This window comes from Amblyomma mixtum, chromosome 9 (genome assembly GCF_055824585.1).
Source record: "Amblyomma mixtum isolate Tamu chromosome 9, ASM5582458v1, whole genome shotgun sequence".
NCBI lineage: Eukaryota > Metazoa > Arthropoda > Arachnida > Ixodida > Ixodidae > Amblyomma > Amblyomma mixtum.
The window spans coordinates 8868733-8879371 of NC_143020.1; positions in this window are offsets into that span (position 1 = coordinate 8868733).

Genomic DNA, 10639 nt, shown 5'->3' on the forward strand with positions numbered 1-10639 from the left:
AGTTTTTGGCGTGCGTCTTTTATTGTGTCGGAGAGGATAAGTAGAATTTCCTTCCCTGTCGCAAATTTGCAGCTTCCGGGGTTGTACGAACTGAAGTAGTTAATAGTAGTATAGCTGGTCGGCCCTCAGCATTTGATATTTTATATTTTTATGTGCAAGTACGAATGAGAATGTACAAAGCTGGGGAGCACTGGACCGTAATAAAGATTTTTCATGTGTCGGGTTTTTGTTATTTTTGCATGCTTCGATGCAACTAGCCCATACTGCTGTCTTTCTGTTGCTGTGTGATTCATTACTACAGTCTCGACATAGCCTCGTGTCCATACGAATAAAAGTTGCCAAACAAAAGTTACAAATAAAACTAAGCAGTTTAAAAAGTGCTTGTATTTGCGTGCAGAAGAGCAACAACGGATGCTTGCTGTATAGCTCTTAATGGGGACAGATCTCTCTCAACAGTGAAGTTTTTTTGCCCGTTCAGTGCCCAGTTATCACATCTCATAGCTGCACCGAAGTCATATGCCATCAGTCTTTGTCGATACAGCACTCTTGTTTCGCCTACGGCTATCCTTCTAAAACTGGTGAGCATCTGTGACAGTATGGGTTACTATTCGAAAAAAAAACAAGAAAATTGCCTTCCACAGGTAAAAACCAACATTTTCGAGCTAGACTATAGAAGCAGGTCTACTTCTACTAGCACATCTGCATTTAAAAAACTATGTAACGAATTAAAAGTCGCTTGCAAATGTTTTCAATGCTTACACATGATGCTAAGAAGCTTCACACCAAATATGAGCCTTCGGAACTGAGCCGGCAATTTATTATGAATTCTTAAAAACCGCGTTTTTTAAAATTCGCGGGCAGATTGTTATGCTCGTAGTGACCAATATTGAAACTAAAATCATGAAAATAGACGTCACTAGTCCCGTGATGTCGGCAGGCCACCGCACGCTGCCATTCGCTGGAGCCACGGCAGCCACGATGTCACGGCCATTCGCTGGAGCCACGGCAGCCACGATGTCACGGGCATTCGCTGGAGCCACGGCAGCCACGATGTCACGGGTACGCTTCCGGTAGCCGCGAAAATTGTCTGCTCGTGCAGCCGCGTGACCCCCTCGGGCAAGCGCGAGCCAGCTAGGCATTGCCTTCGCCCTAGTGGTTTCAGTTTACCTCTGGCGCCTCTTTGTGTCGGGAGTTCCGGAGCCAATCGCGATAATCCAGGGATGTGAAGAGAGACCGGAGAGACGCTGCCGACGCTGCTGCTGGGGTGCTGGGTGCCACAACCGGAAGTCGCAAACCGAATGTCAGCGAACGACGTAATCACGGGCGGGGTCCAGTTCCAGAGCTTTTTTTCTTTATTCCAGAGATTTTTTTCTTTATTTTTTTTCTGGTGCCCCGCGTGTACGAGTTGAGGGGGGAGAGGGGGAGCGTGATTTTTAATCGTCTATAACTTCGTTGTTATTGATGCTAGCTCAAACATTCTTGCGCTGGGGTGACGTGTGATGGAAGGTCTATCTCTCGCCTGCTTTACGTAATCTGAATTAATTTATTGCATAGTCCCTTTAAGAGCGCAATTAATTTTAGTAGAATTTGCCCCGTGTTTGCACCGTGTATGTTATATGCACTTAAAAAAGTACAACACTCACAGCTCCAGCTGCAGATATTGGTTTTCTGGCTTCCTACCCACATTCTCATTCGTACAGATTGTCCAACTACAACCTATGTATTTACCTCAATTATGTCCTTCTGCGGTGCTGGGAGGTGCAGAGATGAAGCCATATACACTGATGTTGAAGATATGATGGTCGGTTCTGGTAGCACCGAGTCGGGACCTCTCGGTATGGAACCCGACTTGATGTTTGGACTAAGATGACTGAGAAATGATGAGAGACTAACGGCTTCTGGAACCATGACATGCAGCCATACCATGCTTTTCCATAGGCAGAACTAGCTGGTTTCACTGTCATTCCCTGTAAATGCATTGAAAAAGGGCTTGACACGATTGCTGCAAGGTATTGTCTCAATTATACAGTGGATTGTTTGACACCCTCTGCAAACCTTTTCGTTTTGCGAGCTTCGTAAAGTCGAGCAGGAGTGGCGTACTCCTGCAATTTTGGCAGCCGGGGTTGCGGCAGTGAACAAGCCCTGACCATTCTGTACTCCTCACGCAGGTCCGTTTCACCTTTCAAGAAGCCGTCCACTGCAGCACTCACGTGTGACGATCACAGTGACACAGCATCAAGAAAAGACATCTTTCACCGATAACCAAATCAGCCGACAGCGCCACCGACGTTCAACGTGCCCTCCCGCCCCCCAGAACGACTACTACATAAGGATCGACACCGCACAAGATCGACCATTTGGCAGCCGGGGTTGCGGCAGTGAACAAGCCCTGACCATTCTGTACTCCTCACGCAGGTTAGTTAGTTTCATTGATTTCCACGTGTACTTTTTTTGCCGCAACCACTGCTGCCCATACCAGTCCTTTCTCTGTCACAATGCCCACCAATGCAGAATTGGCAAAAGATGTTGAAGAGCTGAAAAAAGAAGTGTCCGAATTGCGAGACGGCCTTGCTATGTTCAATGAACTCTACGAGGCAATGAAAATCAAGCAAGCTGACTTGACAAAAGAGAATAAGGAACTTGCTCGTTGCAATAAGCAGTTATCACAGCGATTGTCTGAACAGGAGCAATATTCCAGGATAAATAACGTTGAGGTTAAGGGAGTTCCTTCGACTCAGGGTGAGAGCTGCGTCGCAATTCTGGAAGAAATTGGCTCGAAAATAGGTTGTTCAGTTTCTAGCACTGACATTGAAGTTGCGCATCGAGTTCCTGCGAAAACCGACACCAACATCATAGCACGATTTTTTTCCCGCGTCAAGAAGGCAGAATTTATTTCCAAAGCAAGAAAAGCACGCATATCCATGAGCTCCATCGGATTTAAGGTCCATGCTGACAATGACAAGCCCATCTACGTGAACGATCACCTAACCCCAGAGAACAAACGTCTTCTTGGCAAAGCACTGGCTCTGAAAAAAGAAAAAAACTGGGAGTTTGTGTGGGTAGACAATGGCCGTATCAAGGCAAGGGAGACCAAGGATAGCGACGTCTACCGTATCTCTGGAGTTGATGATCTTTCAGTCTTCACGTAAAAGGAGCACCACATATCAATAATCATCATGCACTTCTCACTAGACCACTTTAAAAGCCTCCTCCTTAATTCAGCTGATACCCATAAGTCTATTATTCATTTTAATTCTCGCAGTTTACCAAGGCATTACGATGACTTAGTAAACTTTTTAACGCTCGTTGATCACGCCTTTTCAATCATTTGTCTTTCTGAGACATGGCTGTCATCCGACGATGATAGGCTCTTTGCTCTTCCTGGCTATCACAATGAATACTATCACAGGTCAGCTGATCGACACGGAGGATCTGCTATCTTTATTTCTAACGCTATATCATACAAACGCCGTCACGACATCGCGTTTCAAACAGAAAAGTGCGAATCAGTATGGTTAGAATTTGACAAAGCAATTTTTGCTTCACACAGAAACACTGTCATTGGTAGTATCTATCGCTCACCATCCGCGTCTTACGAGCACTTTTGCCACGAACTAGAAGCCATCCTCCAAATTCTAAATCGTGAAAACAAGAACATTGTAATCGTAGGTGACATTAATATTGACATAACTGACATTTCTGACAGCTCTTGTTCTGTATACACAAACTGCTTTCTCGGCCATGGTTTGGAGTCACTACTGGCGTCACCAACGCGCATTGCTCATCGAGGCTCTAGCACCCTCATTGATCATATATTGTCTAATGTCATTACGCCTCAAATCGCAGGAGTCATCAACTTTGATATCACAGACCATTATCCCACTTTCCTGTTAATTGAATGCCCTAATAACACGCCCCCCAGAAAACGCTATAAGCAAACATTTGATAGAAACCGGTTTGTTGCGATAGTGGCTGAGACTAACTGGGATAGCATACTACAAGAAACATGCGCCAATAAAGCGTTCAGTAAATTTTCTGCGAAGCTCAAAGAAATAATTAGCTCATGCACATCAGTAACTCCCATCACTCATTGGTATTCAGTTCCCCGGAATCCATGGATAACCAAAAGCCTTCTAAGCTGTATAAATAAAAAAAATAACCTTCTCAAAAAGGTTAGAAAGCAGCCATTTAACGTGCACCTAAAACAGCGCTATCAAAAATACTCAGATACTCTCTCCGCAGCACTTAAACGCTCCAAACAAGATTACTACCAAAATGAAATACTTAGAAATGGAAATGACACTCGTAAGAATTGGGTAACAATTAAGGAATTTCTGAATATAGCTGAAAACAAAACGAGCATAACGAAAGTCTCTGACGGTGAGTGTACTTTAACTGATTAAACTGACATTGCTAATGCATTTAATTCCTTCTTCTCGCGCCGCGGTTCCCCGCCTCCAAGTAGTTACTGTGGCCCTCGTCGATGCCCTCACTCTTTTTACTTGCGCCCTACTTCACCAGACGAAGTCTTCCAAATAATTTCTAGCCTAAAAAATACCGCTCCTGGGATCGATGAAATTCCTTCTTTCAAAGTAAAGCTGGTGGGTCGTGAGCTGTCTAATGTTCTTAGTCACATTATTAATTTAGTATTTAGGACTGGTGTTTTTCCAACTGAACTTAAAAAAGGTAAGGTGACGCCGATATTCAAGAAAGGCGACAAAGAATGCCTAAGTAACTACCGTCCAATAACTATATTGCCTTTCTTTAGTAAAATAAAAGAAACGTTAATTGTTAATCGCATAATGAACTACCTCATTAAATTCCAGCTATTAGCAGATCAGCAATTTGGATTCCGGCCTAATTACTCCACAGAACTAGCTTTAATCGAATTCACAGACAGTATTAAGCAATATATTGATAATGGGTTGTTTGCCGGTGCTGTTTTCTTAGATTTCACCAAAGCATTTGACACAATTAACCACACTATACTGTACACTAAATTAGAATCTCTAGGCATCTGTGGGCCTGCTTTAGCTCTTTTACGCAGTTATCTCACTAACCGTATACAAGTTGTCCAGCTACAAGAAACATTGTCTTCCCCTTTAACTATTAATTTAGGAGTGCCACAAGGTTCCATTTTAGGTCCGCTTCTTTTTCTCATTTTCATCAATGACTTACCTTTGTCCTTAATTAACACAAGATGTATACTTTACGCGGATGATACGACATTATTCACTCAGGATAGCAATTTCACAAGCCTAATAAACAAATTAAACAGGGACTTACAGAATATTGTTTTATGGTGCTAAAATAACTTACTACAACTTAAACCTACAAAACCCACTTTCATGATATTCCGCTCTCATCAAAAGCATGTCATCCCGAGCCCAGCCATTTATCTGGGACATCATATTATCACTGCCTCCGAATCCGTTACATTTCTCGGCATCACGCTTGACTGTCATCTAAAATTTCATCTACACACCAAATCTATCAGTAAAAAAATTTCATTTGGAGTAAGGGTGTTAATAAAAACTAGACTTTTCTTTCAACGCCATGTTCTCTTATCCCTGTACTATGTTTTCATTAACAGTCACCTTAATTATTGCCTATCATCATGGGGTAATACCTATTCATGCCATATGTCATGTATTTCTCATCTTCAAAATCAAGCGCTTCGAATTTTATCTTTCAGCCCATACACAGCCACTGCTTCACCTCTTTACTCTGACCTAAACATTCTGCCGTTGAAATGCCTCCTTAATCTTAGGTTAGGTCTTCTAATCTAACGCGCTCGCAATAATAACAATCAACTCTGTTTTTCCGTATCTTTCCTTTCTAATAGCAATAACACTAGATTCTCTGAACAAAATAATCTGCTTCTACCAAAAGTGAACACAAATTATGGAAAACAAACTGCTTTTTTCTCCGCCATCAAAACCTGGAATTCATTACCACTAGCAATCAAATCCGCACGTTCGCAGCCCGCTTTCTACACTTTACTAAAAAAACATCTCCTATCAACCCATTCAGCTTCATGCCATGCTTAAGTTTGCCTTCATCTTATTTTATGTTCCCCACTCTGACAACAAACGGTCATATTGTTAATCTTCTGGAACCTCTTTTTTTTTCTTTCTCCGCCTGTGTATTATATCTGCATTTATTCAATGCCCATTGTTATCTGATGTCTTTTTGTGTTCTTTCTATTGCTCTTATGTTTTGGTATTTTATGCCTTTTTTGTTAAATTATGCCCGCTAACTATTGTATAACTTATTCATTGCCGCAAATTACATTAATAGGTTCTAACTTGATTGTATACTTTTATAGCTCCTCTGCCAAACTTATGCACTTTCCTTATGTATTCCTGATGGGAGGTCCCCCAGACAGTTTTCACTTTGGGACCTCCTACTGTACTAACTTTTTTATGAAACTTACAACTCATTTGTATTTCGTTTTAATAAACCTTCAAACCTTCAAACCTTCACCAGTCCACGCGGGCCTGAAGTCTGCTTCACCTAACGCGTTCGGCGATATTTTGTCCTCATGCAGTCTTCTATACACTTCTGCAGCAGCTCTGTCCAGGACAGCTGAGGTGGTGGTTCTTATATATTTTCTCCTTCAGCAACAGCAGCATCTTCAGCAGTGCCAGAGCATGATAGCACGCACCTATCTCTCCCGCAGCGCGCCTGCATGTCGAGCCGTCGGTGAAGTAATCTTCCGTTATTGCAACACTGCCTTCATACGGCTACGCAGACTTCTGGCTCCTAAAGCACCAAGCGCGCGCACACACACACACACACACACACGAACGTGGAGTCGCTACGCAGAAAAAAATAAAGCCATGACATTTTAATTACTGTTGCGCACAGCGCAATCGGAGTGAACAAATAACAGGAACGCGGTTTAGCTGGCTACGGCTGCCCTCGAGTGCAGCCCTATAAAGCTAGTGCACTGAACCTTAAAATCTCGAATGAGGTTGTGTGTTGACGGTTTACTAACATAATTCGTCATGTACAGTCTTTGTCAAAAGTAACCAGGCTGCATGGTTTGTATACTAGATCCCAGCTTGTATACTAGAGCCCTTGTTGCTTTCCTAAAGATCAAGACGTGTTGGAAGGTAAGAAGACCCCAAGTCCTTACCTTTAACGACCATTTCAGCTTCTAGGAAGCTGCAAGGGCTCCACTGTATCAGCTACAAGGAAACCATGCAGCCTGGTTACTTTTGACAAAAACTGTACCTGTATGCTATAAAAAGTTTTGGTTTTAGGGGGGTTTAACATCCCAAAGCGACGCAGGCTATGACGGACGCCCTATCAAAAGTACTCGAAAACAACAAAAAATGAAGGAAACAATTAAGCTCCGTCTGAAGGGTATAACGCGATGGCTTCAATGGGTTAATGTCCATATATACTTAATTGGCCATTGTCTAACTTACATCCATAGCTGCTTGGAAGTCTTCGTACCACTCCTGAAAGACCCGAAAGACGTGGGTTCGATCCTGGCCGCGGCGGCTGGAATTTCTTTGGAGGAGAAATTCTAGAGGCCCGTGTACTGTGCGATGTCAGTGCACGTTAAAGAACCCCAGGTGGTCGAAATTTCCGGACCCCTTCACTACGGCGTCTCTCATAGCCTTAGTCGCTTTGGGACGTTAAACCCCATAAACCAAACTCCTGACGCAATGGTGCCGAAGCGATGCGGCACTGCCGTGAAAATGCCAAGTGGCGCCAACGTCAGGCATGTGCGACCCAGGTTGCTTTTCTTGAGCGGGCAATTATTAATTTCAGTGCCACCTGCCACGGTGGTCAGTTTGCCAGTTTGCTCACAACCCGTTTGGTAGGTTGCGATGACGCCGCCATGTCACGTGACCTAGGTCGCCCATCTGCCTCCTAGGTTGCTTCTTGGCGGATTTTCATGAACTTTGTGCCTGCGGTCAACGACGCCAAAGACAACGCCGGATTTTCTGCGACACGAGCTAAAGTCGCAGTAATGAATTGAATTGAATTTATTTCTCCAGAACAACTAGACACTAGACGGATTTCCAGCAAAAAGCTGCTTTCGCAGCTTGACTGGGCCCGGAAAACCGTCAGATAGCAGTGGCTTCGACTTATAAGGTTATGGAAATAAACATAAGAAAGATACAACAAATGGAGAACAAAAGTACACACTATAGAATACAAGCAATGAACTACACTGAATAAATACAATTGCGTGGTTAAAACTATAGCTTCTGGGCTCGTCTAGTGCAAAATACCTAATTAAGAAATACACATGCAATAGAATCACAAACATGTACTTAGTGTTCACTAATAGATATTTGGACATATATGCACACATTAAAGCACAATATACACATCAAGTTCTATGAAATAACCAAAATTTTAGAGAAATGCACAAAATTGTCTCTGTAGATCATAGTGCACCTAGAGAATCAAAAGTAATGAATGTAAAAAAAAATACATCAGATATTAACAAAACACCGTCGCAAATTTATGGTATGTTTATATTTGTTGAGTGCATGCGGAAGATTGTCTTGCAGTGTTTGGAGTTTATAATTAGTCCTAAAATGTTGCAGCTTACCGTATGATGAATGATGACGTTTCGATGTAGGCGAGCTGAATGTAGCACTCGGCGACAAACTTGTGGTCGCGCTGTTCTTTCTACTTGCCGAGGCTTCTTGAAGAGCTGTAATCTTCCATTATGTCGACGGCTAGGCTTTTCTGGATGAGGGAGAGGCTTTTCGACCACCAGCATTGCTAACGAAGGGAAGTTATGTTAGCTGATTAGGCTTAAGGGGGATGAGGGTCTTAAAAGCTTTTTCTTTACTTGTTAACATATCTTTCTGAAACTTAGCACCTACATATATTATTGAATGCTGATTTCGAATATGCATTTACATTTCAAATATCTCAGCTGGAAACAAATATATGGCAAAATAAATTGTTCCAATTAGATAATTTCTTACGGTCCTTTTTATTAGTAATTTATAAGTTTAAGAAAGATTTTTAATATTAAGCAGACATTTTCAAAGGCCGAAAGTACATCCTAAAGCTAAAAACATGTCTATAAAGTCATTTTGTTGATCATAAATAAATAACAAAGTTGGAAAGAAAAAATGATGTGGCAGTAATTAGTCCACACTTGGCCTAATTGCTAATATATCATATTTAAAGGAAAAAAGAATGCTTTAGGATGTGCGGTGGACCTTTGGAGATAGCTGCATATTCTTAAAAAAGGGTTTTAACTGATAAATTATTATAAAGGCCCGTAAGAAATGGGCTAATTGGGATGTTATTTTTCATTTCATTTTTTTTCGTGGAGAGATATTTGAAATCTAAATGCATATTTAAAATCAGAATGCGTGCCAAGTTTTAACTAGTTATGACGACAAATAAAAAAACAAGTTTTTAAGACCTTCATCGCCCCTTAATCAAGCAAGGAAGAAAGCGCAGGCTGTCAGAGCAATGGGTACCGTTACCAAGTTAACGGCGGATGAAAAGGGCGATCAGTGTTGCCGGGCCAAATTAGGAAACTACTACTAGTAATTCTCACCTACACTCATAGCCAAAACTAGTCCCGTGCGAGCAATAGCAGCATTTAGACGCCGTGAGCAGCGCGAAGGGAGCAACTGCGACCGCGTGCATGCCGTTTGCAGACAGTCCGAAAAAAAAACGCACTGTGGTTTACGACTCAGCCTTTTAGTGTCAAAAATCGAGCGCCACAAGTGGTGCGGAAAAAGTTTTATCAAAGTGAAGTTACCTTTGCTGAAGGAATGTTAGCTCATTTTGCTAGCTGTACATTATGGACACACTGTTCGCGACATTGATGTCGAACTTTGCCATATCAAAGCCGCGCGAAGGAACATGTGCGCGGACTTGGTGGTGTACAGGACGGATGCTAACATTAAACTTTAATCAGCCGACATGCTGTATGTATTCACCGAGTGTACAATATATCACAAGGTGAGAATGTGCACTGCAAACAAGGCACAAGGAAATTTTCGTGTATTGCTGGTTTTGCTTTGTCGCGCTTCTGGCGCAGTGTTTTTTCTTTTTATTATGCGTGAGCATTAGAGGAAACATGTCGCGGGGAAACTGAAGCCCAAGGATTGAAGCCCTGCTCACCTAATTGTGAGCAAACTGCGCACCATGGCAGGGGACGTGAAATTAATGACTACCCACTAGAGGTTCCTAGGGAACAGCAACCTGGGTCGCACAAGTCCCTTCTGTGGCAGCACCTACTATCGCGGGGGAGTGGCGCATCGCTTAACCTCAGCACCTCTGGCTGCAGTGTGTGACGCTACTGCAACTGTCATGTATATGTGTTTCTGTGCTATTGCTGAAGTGTTATTATAAAGTTTAGTTCTTCTGATTTTCCGTCTGTCGTTCGTTCGTCCATCGTCCGGCTGCCTGCTACGCGTACGCAGCCAAATCACGTATATCTTGAAGAAGCGTGGTGAAGAACTGCTTCGCTTTACTCTGTTCTTCATGCTACCCGTGTTCGTCCCAAATCCACGCTGCCGCCGCTCTAACTCTCATCGTTACATGCGTTTTCTCTCCCATAGCTCGCTGTAGTGTCGTTAGGCAAGATGCTACCGAGTTTCATTTTCTGTGATTTGCTGCAGGAGACGAGGAACGTAGC